Source organism: Armigeres subalbatus, chromosome 2 (assembly GCF_024139115.2).
Source record: "Armigeres subalbatus isolate Guangzhou_Male chromosome 2, GZ_Asu_2, whole genome shotgun sequence".
In the NCBI taxonomy this organism is placed as follows: domain Eukaryota; kingdom Metazoa; phylum Arthropoda; class Insecta; order Diptera; family Culicidae; genus Armigeres; species Armigeres subalbatus.
Genome location: NC_085140.1, coordinates 196,754,315 through 196,770,952, shown reverse-complemented (window position 1 = coordinate 196,770,952; position 16,638 = coordinate 196,754,315).

Sequence of the window (16,638 nt, the reverse complement as noted above, 5' to 3'; positions counted from 1 at the left end):
AAGGTCTTTATTCTTTACATTTACTTGGCAATCGACGATTTCTAAACCATTAACAGTCGGAATGGAATTCTGTAGAAAGTGTGACATTTTTGATTCCCAAAAGAACGCCACCATAATGATCATTCCGATCTTGGCGAATAATGTTAAAATCGTGGAAGTTGATTTCATCTTCAGAAGAAAGCCATGTTTCACAGAGTGCAAATATATCGCAATCGGAGTTGCGAATTAAAAACTTAAACACGTCCAATTTATGTTTCAGACTATGACAGTTCCACTGCAGCACAGTGATTGTATCTTGTATGGTCGTATTATCCATCGAAAGATACAAGTCCTGCAAGAAGGGCCATGAAACAGTCAATTGCTTCAGATAACTTTCAACTGTTGGAATAAAGAGGTCAATGATTGGCCTCAATGAATTCGGAATATTGAAAAGTTCAAAATACGATCCACAAGGTCCTTAAAGGATATCAATCCTCGCTTGGATGAGACTCTTTTCTTGGAAGTGCGAGTAGCAGTTTTCTGCTCAGAGATATTCCTTGACTGATGTTTTTGTAACATCAGTTTTAGGCAATGGCGGAATGTCTTACTGCAACATGGGTCAAAAGGAGCAGTATAGACAGGCTGCTTCGGAATTTTAAATAATCCCCATTACCATCAGATTTCGGCAAGCTTCTAGGGATGATTTTTGTTTTCTTACGGCGCAATCCCGGGAAGACAGTTTCTTCCTCTTTTCGGGTACGTGTACCTCCGCAGAATCATCCATATCGGCTACGTCAGAGTCCGATTCGTCAATGGAAATGACATCATAAAAATCACTAACTTGAACGGCGGCTGAAACAGCAGCCGTTGCGTTTGCAGTTGCGGATGTGTCTTGCGACTTTACCATTTCCGCATACGACTGCTTGGAGCGCTGTACCAACGAGCGCTTCACTTTTTGGGTGCGCTTTCTGTACACCGGGCATTCTTGCAAACCATGGGGAGGATCCAAACCACAATAAGCACATTTTGTTGCTTGTTGTTGGCAGGCCTCCTCCCTATGCTTCTCAAAACATTTGCCACAACGGGGCTTGTTGTCGCAAAACTCGGCAGTGTGCCCCAACTGTTTGCAGTTGGTACAATTAAACACCCTTGGCACAAAAAGCCGCACCGGAAATAACATATTTTCAATATCTACATATTTTGGGAGAATCGAACCGAAGCGAACCAGACTTAGAAAATACTTTTTTACCATCTACCAAGGTAGCTGAATGCAACTCCTTGCAATCCAGAATATCCACAGTAGATAGCAGGGCATTCTTTAAACGACCTTTTCCTGCAAGTACATCCTTCCAAGTCAGGCTCGCTGCGTTTATGACACCTTCAATTTCGACTTCTCGCGAGGGCACATAAACTAAATATTCTACATTATACAGTTGATCTTTTGCGATTGCATTTGCATCCTGATATGTAGGTGCGGTTACACGTAGTTTGTTCCGATTAATCTGATGAAAATCAGTTTTCGGAAAACGACGCGTCAAATCACGCTTGATGCCTAGAAAATCAAGGCTTTTCGCTTTCTGCCGGAAATAAACAACCCAGGGACCAGGTGATGTGGCCTGGTAAAATCACGTGCGAACAACATTGTCTGTTGAAGGCGAATCGCCTCCACTCGCTTTGTCCATGTATGCGAAACAAAACTTAAATAAATTTATTTAAGAAAAAAACAATTTTTTGAGCCAGGCTAATGCCCACTCTTTCTGCACTGCCCGATTTTTTCTGTTCGAGAAAAAGTGTAGCCAACTCCACGCTGTGTGAACAGAAGCGTTGTGTGATATGCGAACAATGAAAAGCGTTTAGGTACTTAGCCTTTTCGTCGCTGCTTCGCTGCTACCTACGACCGTCCTCGTATGGTGATAGAAGCCAATCCAATAATATTCACGGCACTGCACTGATCACCGGTTGGTGATTTACCAAATGCAGCCCGCTTCCTCTAGCCGGCAGGATTTCACCTTGCGAAACTCGGTAATGAAACACACCGCGCCGAATAACAAAAGCGCACTTTTTCGAGTTGTTCGCGTGAAGAGATACAAACTTTAACTTTTTGCGTCTGACTCAGTCCAATGCCGCACTGGGAATGCCCCTAGTCATAAATATCAATTAAATAATGTAGTCGTGCGCATGTTAGGCCGGGAATGGGGTGAGAAACCCTATATGGGAAATTATTAAAAAAGAGAAGGCACGTTTGGTAGTCATCTAGTCATGAACGGGCGAAATAGTTATTCATCGAAAACCGTTTTGGCCGAAAATTTCATTTGGCCAAAGAAAAATACATTCGAACTGATAATTTGGCCGAAAAGCCGCTAGCTCTAACATATCGTTTGGCCAAATCATTAGGACGAATATGTCAGTTCAATCAAAGGTAATTGCCTATTTCCGGGGATTAAACCACCCGACTTGGACGTTAATTTACAATGTTATGAAAACTCATATGTGAATATGTACATTATGTGGAAGATATTGATTTGGAAAATGTATTGGAGGTAACCACTTTCCCTTCGATGGGACTCGAACCCATGACCCTACAGTACGCTAGACTGGTGCTTTAACCAACTAAGCTACGAAGGACCTCCGTCGGCCTTCGCAACCTAGCGGCTACTGAACGAGCTCGAGATTCCCAAATTGGACGCATAGTCAAATTACTCGCAATCCATTTATCAAGCCAATACTTCCACATGTGTATTGTACACGTCCACATTAGAGGAGCGTGAGTATTTAGAATGTCTGGCGGCTATACACATTCTTCATCAGCAACGGTACTGATCAAGTGAGGTTGTGTAAGCTATTTGCCAGTCGGTCGTCAAGCTCAGACAAATCCAAATCAATATCTTCCACATAATGTACGTATTCACATATGAGTTTTCATAACATTGTAAATTAACGTCCAAGTCGGGTGGTTTTAATCCCCGGAAATAGGCAATTACCTTTGATTGAACTGAACTTGAGTTGCGTGCTCTTGCCTACGCAATGCGGTCGGGTCTGAGCTTGACGACCGACTGGCAAATAGCTTACACAACCTCACTTGATCAGTACCGTTGCTGATGAAGAATGTGTATAGCCGCCAGACATTCTAAATACTCACGCTCCTCTAATGTGGACGTGTACAATACACATGTGGAAGTATTGGCTTGATAAATGGATTGCGAGTGATTTGACTTTGCGTCCAATTTGGGAATCTCGAGCTCGTTCAGTAGCCGCTAGGTTGCGAAGGCCGACGGAGGTCCTTCGTAGCTTAGTTGGTTAAAGCAAAAGATATTTTAGTTACTAGATAAAGATTGTCGCTACTGTTCCCTTTGTTCTGCTGTCCGAAACATGTGTGGTACATACCTGTCAAATCGTATGGATTTTCCTTCTTTGACATTTAGCACCCCTATCCTCGCCAGCAAAAGATGTTCCGGACAGCGACGACAGCGACTATCTTTATCTAGTAACTATAATATCTTTTGTTAAAGCACCAGTCTAGCGTACTGTAGGGTCATGGGTTCGAGTCCCATCGAAGGGAAAGTGGTTACCTCCAATACATTTTCCAAATCAATATCTTCCACATAATGTACATATTCACATATGAGTTTTTATAACATTGTAAATTAACGAATATGTCGTTTAACCAAAATGATCGTTTGAATAAGATTTTGGTAGAAAATGTCAAGGCGACCAAATGACCATTTCGGCCAATTTGAGCAAACGCCTTATTGGCCAAATCACCAGTTCTGCCGTACGTCCATTTCGGCCTTATGTCCATTTCGGCTAAATGACATTTTCAGCCACATTAGTTTTGGCCCAATGGTTTGTTCGGCCAAAAACATTTAGATATTGTGGCCTTCGGCCAAATGACCTTCCCGTCAATTGGCCGAATATCACGCGGCAAAAAGCCATTTATTCGCATGCCATTTGATCGAATAACACATAAAGCTAAAAGTCATCTGACCTAAATCCATTTGGCCGAATTGAATGTTAGTCCGAAACGGTTATTAGGCCGTAAATGGTTTCACCGAACATGCCATTTGGCCAAAATCCGCAAACAGCCAAAAGGAATTTTCGGCTGAACTAGTAATTTGACCGAAAAAGTGTTCTACTCTAACAGGTCATTTGGCCGAAAATGCCGTTTGGCCGAAAAAGTCATTTAACCGAATAGATCATTTGGCCGAAAATTCCATTCGGCCAGTCTTATGGAAAACAACCATTTCATCTAAACTGCATTTTCTGCCAAATGACCTATTCGGCTAAAGAAAATCACGATGCTTGAGACTTAGATGCTTATATTTAAATATCCGCACTTTCTTGTCGACCATGTTTGCTTACGCATGAATAAAAACTATCCAAATAGTCATCCTCAAAGTTATAATGGAGGATTGCATACACAGTACCTGAATGGTGATGTGATAGACAACGCACTATGGGGAATTCTCATACAAATGGGTGGCCAAAAATATTTTTGCAATGAAAACTGTTTCTATGTAACATATTTTATGTGCAGAAATATTTAAGAACCTTTTTCTTAACCCTTTGAGGGCCATCGTACACCCTTCAAAAAATGTCAGCCGCAAACAATTTTTTTTTTAAATTTTTTTTCATTATTTTTTGTTGTTTTTTTTTCCAATGCAGCATGCATAAAATGGCAAACAACTATATTTCTAGTAATAATGTTGTTCATTTTCTAATCATAACGAGGTATAGAGAATAAAAACCACAATTTTCAAGAAAACTTTGATTGCAGCGTTTTTGTAAACGCGCAAATATGCGCAAGCAAATCACTCACTAAAAGGTGGTACTATGGTTAAATTTCAATCCTCCATTTACAGATCAGAGGACATTTGGGGACATTAGATTTGCGGGACCATTTTATAGCAAAGAATTATGATAATTAAAGTTTTTCTTCTTCAACTTTTTGATATTAAGTTTCGCATGCAAAACAAACCAATCTATCGGAAAGCTAAAGTTTTAAGCTTTGAAATGGTATAAAAAACATTATATTTGAAGAAAAAATGACTTCATAACATACAAATCAAAGTTAGTAATGATTTTTTTTATCAGCTTTTTTCACTTCACCAGCCCATATCTTTGACTGAATAAACACAGCACTTCAATATTTTCCGATTCTCTTATCTAGGGTATATACTTTCATATGATATATAAATTAGACAAATTGGAGATAGTAAATTTTCCGATTAATGGTCACTTTTTCCCCATAGTGCAACGGTGGCGGTATGGTAATGAACCTGGGAGCACGCACGCAGGACATACGACATTCGGCTTCAAATCTCCAGGAAATCCAGGAGGAGATCGGCCGGCTGAAAAACAGCACAAAAAAAAAGGAGTTGACCAACAACCAGGAGAGCAGTTCAAATACGGTGGTGACTCACTGGCTAGAGCACTATACTGGGTAATTACCAAGGGTTGGGAGGATGAGATTCTGCCGCAGGAGTGGATGGAAAATGTACAAAAAGGACGATAAGGGCCGATGCCCACGTAGCGTTTTTTCAACGCTGCGGGTACGTGGCGTTGAAAAAATGCAGGTGTGCATCGGTGCGGCGACGCTGCGTTACCGCTTTTTCCCGATGCACACATGCGTCCTTTTAACGCCTTGTGCACGCAGCGTTGAAAAGACGCTACGTGGGCATCGGGCCTTAGTTGGACTGTAGCAATCGCGCACACCGCCAAAGATGGTCCTAAGCACCCGTCTCTCGAATACTCCGAGTGCTTGCAAGTCCTCCTCGAGCATTGTCCATGTTTCATGTCCGTAGAGGACAACCGGTCTTATGAGCGTCTTGTACATGACACATTTGGTGCGGTGGCGAATCTTTTTCGACCGCAGTTTCTTCTGGAGCCCGTAGTAGGCCCGACTTCCACAGATGATGCGCCTTCGTATTTCACGACTAACGTTGTTGTCAGCCGTTAGCAAGGATCCGAGGTAGACGAATTCCTCGACCACCTCGAAGGTATCCCCGTCTATCGTAGCACTGCTTCCCAGGCGGGTCCTGTCGCGCTCGGTTCCGCCCACAAGCATGTACTTTGTCTTTGACGCATTCACTACCAGTCCAACTTTTGTTGCTTCACGTTTCAGGCGGGTGTACAGTTCTGCCACCTTTGCAAATGTTCGGCCGACAATGTCCATGTCATCCGCGAAGCAAATAAATTGACTGGATCTGTTGAAAATCGTACCCCGGCTGTTACACCCGGCTCTCCGCATGACACCTTCTAGCGCAATGTTGAACAACAGGCACGAAAGTCCATCACCTTGTCTTAGTCCCCGGCGCGATTCGAACGAACTGGAGTGTTCGCCCGAAATCTTCACACAGTTTAGCACACCATCCACCGTTGCTTCAATCAGTCTGGTAAGCTTCCCAGGGAAACTGTTCTCGTCCATAATTTTCCATAGCTCTACGCGGTCTATACTGTCGTATGCCGCCTTGAAATCAACGAACAGATGGTGCGTTGGGACCTGGTATTCACGGCATTTTTGAAGGATTTGCCGTACAGTAAAGATCTGGTCCGTTGTCGAGCGGCCGTCAACGAAGCCGGCTTGATGACTTCCCACGAACTCGTTCACTAATGGTGACAGACGACGGAAGATGATCTGGGATATCACTTTGTAGGCGGCATTAAGGATGGTGATCGCTCGAAAGTTCTCACACTCCAGCTTGTCGCCTTTCTTGTAGATGGGGCATATAACCCTTCCTTCCACTCCTCAGGTAGCTGTTCGGTTTCCCAGATTCTGACTATCAGTTTGTGCAGGCAAGTGGCCAGCTTTTCCGGGCCCATCTTGATGAGCTCAGCTCCGATACCATCCTTACCAGCTGCTTTATTGGTCTTTAGCTGTTGAATGGCATCCTTAACTTCCCTCAAGGTGGGGGCTGGTTGGCTTCCATCGTCCGCTGAACTGACGTAGTCATCTCCTCCGCTGCCTTGACTTTCACTGCCTGTACTCTCAGCGCCATTCAGATGTTCCTCGTAGTGCTGCTTCCACCTTTCGATCACCACACGTTCGTCCGTCAAGATGCTCCCATCCATTATGTTTGGATTAAAATCATCATAAACCAGTATCAACATTCGATCAAATTCGATCGCAATAAAACTGCAAAATCACTTTCCAGTTTGAATGCTTGAATTTATTTTTCAATTCAACCCTACATGTTGACTCTCCACGTCATCTACGGAATAATCAAATCCTTCAAAAATGCCGTGAATACCAGGTCCCAACGCACCATCTGTTCGTTGATTTCAAGGCGGCATACGACAGTATAGACCGCGTAGAGCTATGGAAAATTATGGACGAGAACAGTTTCCCTGGGAAGCTTACCAGACTGATCAAAGCAACGGTGGATGGTGTGCAAAACTGTGTGTAGATTTCGGGCGAACACTCTAGTTCGTTCGAATCGCGCCGGGAGTAAGACAAGGTGATGGACTTTCGTGCCTGTTGTTCAACATTGCGCTAGAAGGTGTCATGCGGAGAGCCAGGTGTAACAGCCGGGGTACGATATTCAACAGATCCAGTCAATTTATTTGTTTCGCGGATGACATGGACATTGTCGGCCGAACATTTGCAAAGGTGGCAAAACTGTACACCCGCCTGAAACGTGAAGCAACAAAAGTTGGACTGGTGGTGAATGCCTCAAAGACAAAGTACATGCTTGTGGGCGGAACAGAGCGTGACAGGACCCGCCTGGGAAGCAGTGTTACGATAGACGGGGATACCTTCGAGGTGGTCGAGGAATTCGTCTATCTCGGATCCTTGCTAATGGCTGATAACAATGTCAGTCTTGAAATACGAAGGCGCATCATCTGTGGAAGTCGGGCCTACTACGGGCTCCAGAAGAAACTGCGGTCGAAAAAGATTCGCCACCGCACCAAATGTGTCATGTACAAGACGCTTATAAGACCGGTTGTCCTCTACGGACATGAAACATGGACAATACTCGAGGAGGACTTGCAAGCACTCGGAGTATTCGAGAGACGGGTGCTTAGGACCATCTTTGGCGGTGTGCAAGAAGACGGTGTGTGGCGGCGAAGAATGAACCATGAGCTCGCCCAGCTCTACGGCGAACCCAGTATCCAGAAGGTAGCTAAAGCCGGAAGGGTACGATGGGCAGGGCATGTTGCAAGAATGCCGGACAGCAACCCTGCAAAGATGGTGTTCGCTTCCGATCCGGCAGGTACGAGACGACGTGGAGCGCAGCGAGCGAGATGGGCAAACCAGGTGCAGAACGACTTGGCGAGCGTGGGGCGTATTCGAGGATGGATAGATGTGGCCTCGAACCGTGTATTGTGGCGTCAAATTGTTGATTCAGTGTTATCTGTTTAGATGAAGACTAAATAAATGAATGAAATGAACCCTATCCAAATTCGATCTGAATTCGCTCAAAATTCAATGCATTCCGCAACACATATTCAATCTAAATCCAATTCAGAATCCAATCCAAATCCAATCTAAATCTAATCAAAATCAAAACCAAATCCCATTCAATCCAAATCCATTCTGTATTCGATATAACACAATCGGAAACCAATCCAAACCCAATACAAATCTGATAAAAATTCAATTCAAATCCAATCCAAATCTATTCTAAATTTTATTCATATCCAATCCAAACCTAATCCAATTCAGATCTAATACAAACCCAACCAAAATCAAATCCAGATCAAATGCAATCCCAGTCCGAATCCAATCCAAATTCAACCTAAATCCAATCTAAACCCAATCCAAATGCAGCACAAATCCAATCAAAACCCAATCAAATCCAGTCCTAAGCTAATCCAAATTCATTCTCTATCTGATCCAATTCTAATTCAATCCCAAACCAATTTGCCAGACCAAATCGTTGCCAGACAGCTTGGAATCGATGGACCACTTAACCTAGAATGGACCGGAAGCATCAAGAAAATGTATGCCAAATCTACGAATCACTACGAGAAAGTATTGGGCACTGGAACATCCGAAAGGTTTGAACCACAGACAAACTGACGTAACAGCACAGACAAACAGACGTAACAGCTGGAACAATTTGTTTCAAAATCGAAACAGAGCTCAGTACAACAATCTCAACAGAAGGCGTTAGTGTGAGATGTCAAATACAAAGGTATGGATGCGCGCGCCCCTGGATGTGAAACTCGCAAGCAGTTGAATTTAAAACGACCGTTAAGCTCGTGGTCGATGGGAATTTCCTCAGTGTTACGTCTGTTTGTCTGTGGTAACAGCATGAACATTTTTCTGAAAAATCCATCGTCCAACTCCTCTACCACCATCTTGCGAGCATGTTACACGAAACAATGTTTCGTAAGACATTGTCACCAGAAGGCGCTGAAGTGAAATGTCAAACTCATAAGATTACGAACGACGCTAGCGCCTCTAGTTGTGGAACGCGTAATCAATCAAATTCAAATTTATAGTTGAAGTCATGGTCGATGGTAATTTCTCTAGTGTTACGTCTGTTTTCTGTGTTTGAAGTACCGGTTGCACGAAGCGTCCGTTATGCCTAACGTACTTATGACTAACGTCCTTATGTCTAAAGTAATTATGCCTAATGGGGTATACTTGATACTTGATGGGCTACAGCTCTTCGATGAACCTACGCCAAGTGGAGTATCCTTCTCCACTGGACTCGATCCTGGGCCAATCGCTTCCAGTCGCCCTGAACATTGAGCGCCCTCAGGTCCTCTTCAACTGCAGAAAGCCATCGTGTACGCGGCCTTCCACGAAGCCTGCGGCCTCTTCCGGGTTCTCTACTAAATATTATCTTCGCTTGACGTTCTTCCGGCATACGAACAACGTTACCAGCCCACCAAAGTATGCCGTGTTGAATAAGCTTAATAGTATCCAGCCCATTATACACCTGATACAACTCGTGATTCATGCGACGCCGCTAGATACCATTATCCTGTTTACCGCCGAGTATTGTCCGCAGCACGTTACGCTCAAACACTCCGAAAGCTCTCCGATCAGCCTCCTTTAACATCCATGTTTCATGGCCGTGTAAAGCCACCTGGAGAATCATAGTAGTATACAGCGCGAGTTTTGTTTTCGTTTACAGACTACGCCTTTTCACCTCGCGGGTAACAACATTATCGCGCGTCCCTAATGTTCCAAGATACACAAATTTTTCTACCACTTCAAATTTTTCACCATCCAGCACCATTTCGCTACCACCACCACCCACGTTGACCATGTACTACGTTTTGCTGTTATTGGTCGTGAGTCCAATCCTCGCTGTCTTCCTCATAAAAAGCACAAAAGCCTCTTCGATATCGTCCACAAATCCCAGGAGCATACGCGATCTTGTGATAATGGTACCGCTTCTTCACACACCAGCTCTCCTAATTGCTACCTCAAGCGCTATATTGAACAGTAGATTCAAAAGTGCATCACCGAATTTCTCTGCTGGTATCGTTATCGGAGGTCATCAGTGAGCCAAAGTACACGAACTCTTCAATCACCTCGATTTCGTCACAACCAATACAAACTCGTGGTGGGTAGCTTACGTTGTCCGCTCTTGACCATCTTCTTATCATGTAGTTAGTCTTCGACCTGATGACGACTAGTCCAATCCGTTTAACTTCGCTTTTCAGTCTGGTGTAGGTTTCCTCCATCCTCTCAAAGGTACGTGCCATATTATCAATGTCGTCGGCGAAACCAAATATCTGGATGGACTTCGTGAACATCGTACCACTCGTGCCAATCCCGGCCCTTCGTATTACTCCCTCCAAAGCGATGTTGAATAGCAGACACGAAAGACCATCACCTTGTCGTAACCCTCTGCGCGTTTCGAGGGAACTCGAGAATTCTCCTAAAACTTGAACTACGCACATCATCACTGCCCCACGAACTCTCTTGCGATTGGTGTTAGTCGGCGGCATAAGATTTGGGAGAGTACTTTCTAGGTGGCGTTCAGCAATGTGATTTTGCGATAGTTATAACTGTAGCGCAGCGAGCGAGATGGGCAGACCAAGTGCAGAACGACTTGGCGAGCGTGGGGCGTATCCGAGGATGGAGAGATGCGGCCTCGAACCGTGCATTGTGGCGTCAAATTGTTGATTCAGTGTTATCTGTTTAGATGTTAACTAAATAAATGAATGAATCCAAACATAAACTGGAATTTTGAGATTGGATTTGGAAATTCAAATAGCCGGATGAATGAACACTAGTGCTAAAATGGAAAATACTGATCACATAACTTTGGCAAGAGAGTGCAGCAGAGGGTGGGATTGAGATAGGTATTATATAAACTGAATAGGGGGACATATACTCATGCGATTCGTAGCTCAGTAAGAAGTTTATGGAATGTGACACTTAGCTTAATTTTTGTGAAGTATTTGGCGGGAATAGGTTGTGCTGCTAGTTAAGCTGCGAATCGGATTCAGTCGTATCTTCTCGACATGGCAAAGACTAGGACATTCCGCATGGTTCTTCAGAACCTGGATTTGCCGCCGGAATGACTGCTGACGTGGCTAATTTAGCAATGCCCTGATTATTGTGCAATTTAGTTCCTTCTTTACCTACGTCTAGGCCTTATACAAAGTGTAAGCAAGATTCTTCAAGTTTAAATTGATTAGAATAATTTAAAATAATACCACTTTTTTCCTTTTACATTTCCATAGCTCTATATAGTTCTTCCTCTCGTTGTTGTCTCTCAAGAAAATGTTTGTTTGTCCCGTTACAGAAGCGAAACATCGCGAAGAATTTCGACTTTGTAAACATTAGCATCGTAATAATTGCTTAAGCAACTTTTCTACTGTATTATAGTATTCTCTAACTTCGAGCAAACCGCGAGTCTTTCGGTTACCAAAAACTAACACTATGTATAAAAATCAAGAAATGTCACGGCTTTCCAAAATAAACGAAAGATTAAAAAACTATATAGAATATATGGATTATATGATTTTTTCATATTTGAATTTATTTCTCCTAACAATATTTTTATGCAGAAGTGTGTTCAAATCTGTCTCCCGCTGGTTGGATGTTCGTAATCTCAATGTCTTGTTGCAATTAATAGTTGAGGTTTTTGCAATATTCCAACATTTACACATTACTTTTGGAGTTTTCAAGAAGTTTTATTTTCATGTTTCCAACAGTTTAATTCTATTTAATGTGGATTTGAACTTCAGAATGCTGAAAACCTCATTAATAAAGATAATAAAAAATATATAACTTCAGAATGGTTTTTGGAATTTTCCCATAGGAATTGAGAATAATTTCAAGGAGAAACTTAGATTGGTTTACTAAACGTATGGTAAGTCAATTAAATACATCTGAGTAGATAGATTGATTTGCTCTGTCAACATGTAGCATTAGATACTGAAATAATAATGGAATCAGTTTGTTTGAACAGGCAAGAGTTAAAAAGCGTTTCGCCTCAAAGTACGTGTCGTTGAAAATCTCAGAACATACACAAAAAGTTGACATCAAAATTGTTAATTTAAACTGCAAATTACCTTTCTTTGATGCATGCATGCCATTTGAAAGATGAGACTTTGCTTCGATTTGCCTGACCAGCATGAACTTGCAATATTTTTATATCAATGCCATTCACTCAAACGATCAAGATCACCCCGACCTACGGTATCCCGCGCTGGGATACGAATATACGAGTAAAAACTCAATTCAACAGTTCAATAATAAAAGCAAACTACTCTTTGTGTAGCTGAAATTGAATTCTGCGCTCGGTGGGTGATGAGTGGAATGACGACAGCCACTGGATCGTGAATAGTAAGGAAAAAGGTCCCGACCGAACCAAATGTACCACCAAGTGCCTGCGCCATTTGAAACTCTTGCTCGGTATCCTAACCCTAGCCAACGATGAATGCTGCAATAATTTGCCGAGGGAGAAGCGAAATCCCCAGCAAGTTAAAGCCCAGCTGCGATATCATGCGAAAATGAGTGGTAGTTTAAGATAGTGGATGGATGGATGGATGCCCGTCAGGAGGTGAATGTGGAAAGAAAAATCAGTGGCCTTATGATGCAGGCGAAGATTGAAAACCGGCAGAAACTTTCAGGAAATCAAATGGAAAAAATAATAAAATGAAACGAACAAACGATGGAACGCCTCTTGACAGATAGATACCTATAGCGTGGATTTGGAACGATAGTAGAACATTATTGAATCGATGGTTTTTAGTGGCAACGAGGAAAATTCACATCCATCTTATGGTTCAAGGAGTGCCTTCTTGCAAGCAGCGTAGTGCGAGCAGATGGTATCGGAATGGAACAAGATCCAGTTTTCCTTCTCGAGGCTGATCTGAAACATCTTTTTATTGAATTGAATTACGTGGAATATGGAATGAATGGAACATGGAATGGAAAGAAACGAAAAAAATTGGATGGCTCCATGTCAGGACGTCGACAGTTGAGGTGATTTTTAGAAGATTTTTTTTAAAGGTACCTGTAAAGTTCATACTCTATGTTCGCAAATCTATGCATTGAGATTACTGCGCGGATTACTCACACTTTAAAATCCAAAGGAAAGCGTTAAACGATTAGGTGTTGGAGCATCGAAGGTATCATTCAATTTTAAAAACTTATAATTGGGTAAGTGAATTTAGTAAGTCACTTGATTTGAATGCGAATTAAACGTCTAAACACCTTTGTTCTTTATTTTGACAAGGTTAGTTAATTGATCATCACATTTGAGTTCAATAAATTTGTTAATATTTGTACGTGATCAAGGTTCTTTTCGTTCATATTAGTGATTTTGTCCTCTGCTTGCACTCCTTCGTCGCAATTGTTCCAGAGTTTCCTAAAACCGAATCGAATTTATGAAAAAGTTTCGTTACTCAGTAATATCGTCGTCGATTGCTTTTTGCGCTTATATGAAGGTTAAACATAAAGCCCACCTTACTCGACTATTATGTCTACATTCACTTGTTTGTTGTATTTTTAAAAAGACACAATTTTTGAAAATTAGTGAGTGGTAAAACCGCTCGAATTTCATATGTCAAGAATAAGTTCACCTACAAGTCGTTTTCCGTAAACATAACCAAGTCCGATGGGTACCGAAACCGTTTTCAAATAAAATAAATTAAAGTGACAGTCCCGCCAGACCGGAGGAAAAACTCCATCCAACTTTTAATTAAAAGTGGAAATGAAATGTTCACCAATTGACGGAATGGGATCCGGGACTGAGGTCAACAAAGTAACTTCGATGGCAAAAAATCATCCACCCAAAGCCACACCAGTGCGCCTCCTGTCTTCATTTTATATGCCATTTCCCCGCATCGGCCCATAATAAAATGGGAAAACAACTCTCCCGCAGCTCGGTTTCTTCCATTTCCAAATTGCACTGGGCGTAATGATATCGTGTACATACCTACTTTCGCTAACAGTCTTTCAATTTTTGGGATCTGTTTTTTTTTGTTCTGTGGGTAGGTGGTGTCGGTGGTAGACCTTTTTAGTCCCTGGTGGCAGATTCTGGTCTAGCTGCTAGGCACGTCTCCATCTCAGTCTGCACTTTAACCAGATTGTTTGGTGTTTATTCGTAGAGTAAATCCCTAAATGGAAGAGTTTTTTCTAAGAGATGCAGAAAATCTTATATGATCTAACGGTTGCTGTTTTAATGCACATCTGCTGTTGGAACCGGTATAGTAGACTTGACTGCTGAAATTTTGTATTGTTAATTAAAGTTAGAGTTTAAGACTAAGATAAGAGTGGTCCTGAGGTGTATAATCTCCAACTGCCGATGCTATTCATGAGCTTCAAATGCACGTAGATCTTCTTCTCGTGCTTGTTATGGGCTACCGGTTGATTTCCGATCCGCTCGAAGTTATCTTTTTGGTTGAAAATTGTAGGCTTTTAAATATTAATTGCGCTCGTCATGGCTAAAAAATGCCAAATCAACCAGGCACATCCTACAGTTCCGTCATCTACTGGCTTCAATCCTTTTTTTAACACTGATGACTCATTTTCCGCCATTCAATTTTACTGTAATCACTGAGATAAACTGACTTCAATTAAATAAAAAAGATAACTTCTAGCAGCAGATTACTCGTCTGCCATTTTTCCATATAGAGCGATGCAGAACCATGTTTATTTAGTAATTTCTGCTTCTATCTTGCAAAGATACGAGTCAAGCACACGAGTACACTTCATTTTTCCAATGAATATTACGAATTGCTCCATAATTGGAAATAACTGTGCCACAACTTTCACGAAAATACAACTTCAATCGCGACGTGATACCTCGTCTTGTGTTCGATGCAAAACTGAACGCATCGCATGCCATACAGTTTGGAAGCAGTTCGTTGGAAAATTCAAGTGCACTCGTATCTTTTTGGAATGGAAGCTGAAATTATTGCATAAATGAAACGAGTTCTGCATCACTCTATATGTGAAAAAATCGAGCAGAGAAACTTACTGCTGCCAGGATTAATTTCGTTCGTTCAATTTAAGTCCGTATATTTTAGTGATTACAGTAAAATACGATGGCGCATAATTAGTGTTCAGTGTCAAAAAATGCATTGAAGCGTAATAACGTAAATAGCGGAACTGTATATGCCTTGTTATTGGTTAACATATCTCTAGTGCGTCGGGGTCGAATAATGCCCAGAAATGATGTTAAAACGTCGTAGTTTTATGATACATTGAAATAGAGGAATGAAGTTTTCTAACTTTTCCTAACATTTTGAGATTAAAAAAATCGATGATGTGCAGCTTTCAGCGACGATAACTTCAATCCGCTCCCCAAAATTTTTGTCGAACATGATGATCGACAACATGCGAAGCGATATCAATAAACAAATTGAAGCGGTGAAGTCTGATCTCGAAGGAAAATTGGCGAATGTATCTCATGAAATCAATTTCCTTAGAAGTGAGTGTAGCGTTAAATTTAAAAGCATTTACGGTACACTTGACTCGCCGAATGAAGGAGTGGAGCGTGTTACCAAACTGACCTGCAGTCGCAGTTCAATTCGAAGAAGAGAAAAAATAATTTTCTTAGTTTTTAATAACTGATTTTTTCTATTTCGCTTTCGAAGTTTGTTGAATGTCGAAGGTTGTAATATGTTAGAAATATTTGCAATTGTATCGTACGCCTTTCGCAACATGATCTTCTTCATGCTTCACTAGATTTTGACGTCGTACGACCTTCCAACGCTCGTACATATCGGGACTATGTAAACTACAATCTGGAGCTCTTGCAAAATGGCGTTCTTTCTATACCATGGAATGAGTTCTATGAATGCCAGAATCCAGAGGATTTACTGTCCACGACAACTGTATTCCACTGCGTACAAGTAACAATCGACGAAATTCAAATGCATGGTTTACTACGATGCTGGGTCATTAGGCCGAAGGCCGTTAGGCCGAAGGTCATTAGGCCGAATGCCATTAGGCCGAACGGTCATTAGGCCGAATGGCCATTAGGCCGAACGGTCGTTAGGCCGAATGGCCATTAGGCCGAATGAGAACTGGGGAGGGAGAAATGAGTTGTGCGAAGTGATGAAGTAGGAAGAAGGAAAAAGGAAGATGGAAGAAGAAAGAAAGAATAAGAAAGAAGGAAGACGGGAGAAAGAAAGAAGAAAGAAGAAGGAAGAAGGAAGAAGAAAGAAGAAGAGAGGTGAAAGAAGGTGGAAAGAGAGAAGAAAAAAAAGCAAGAAGGAAGAAGGAAAAAGGAAGAA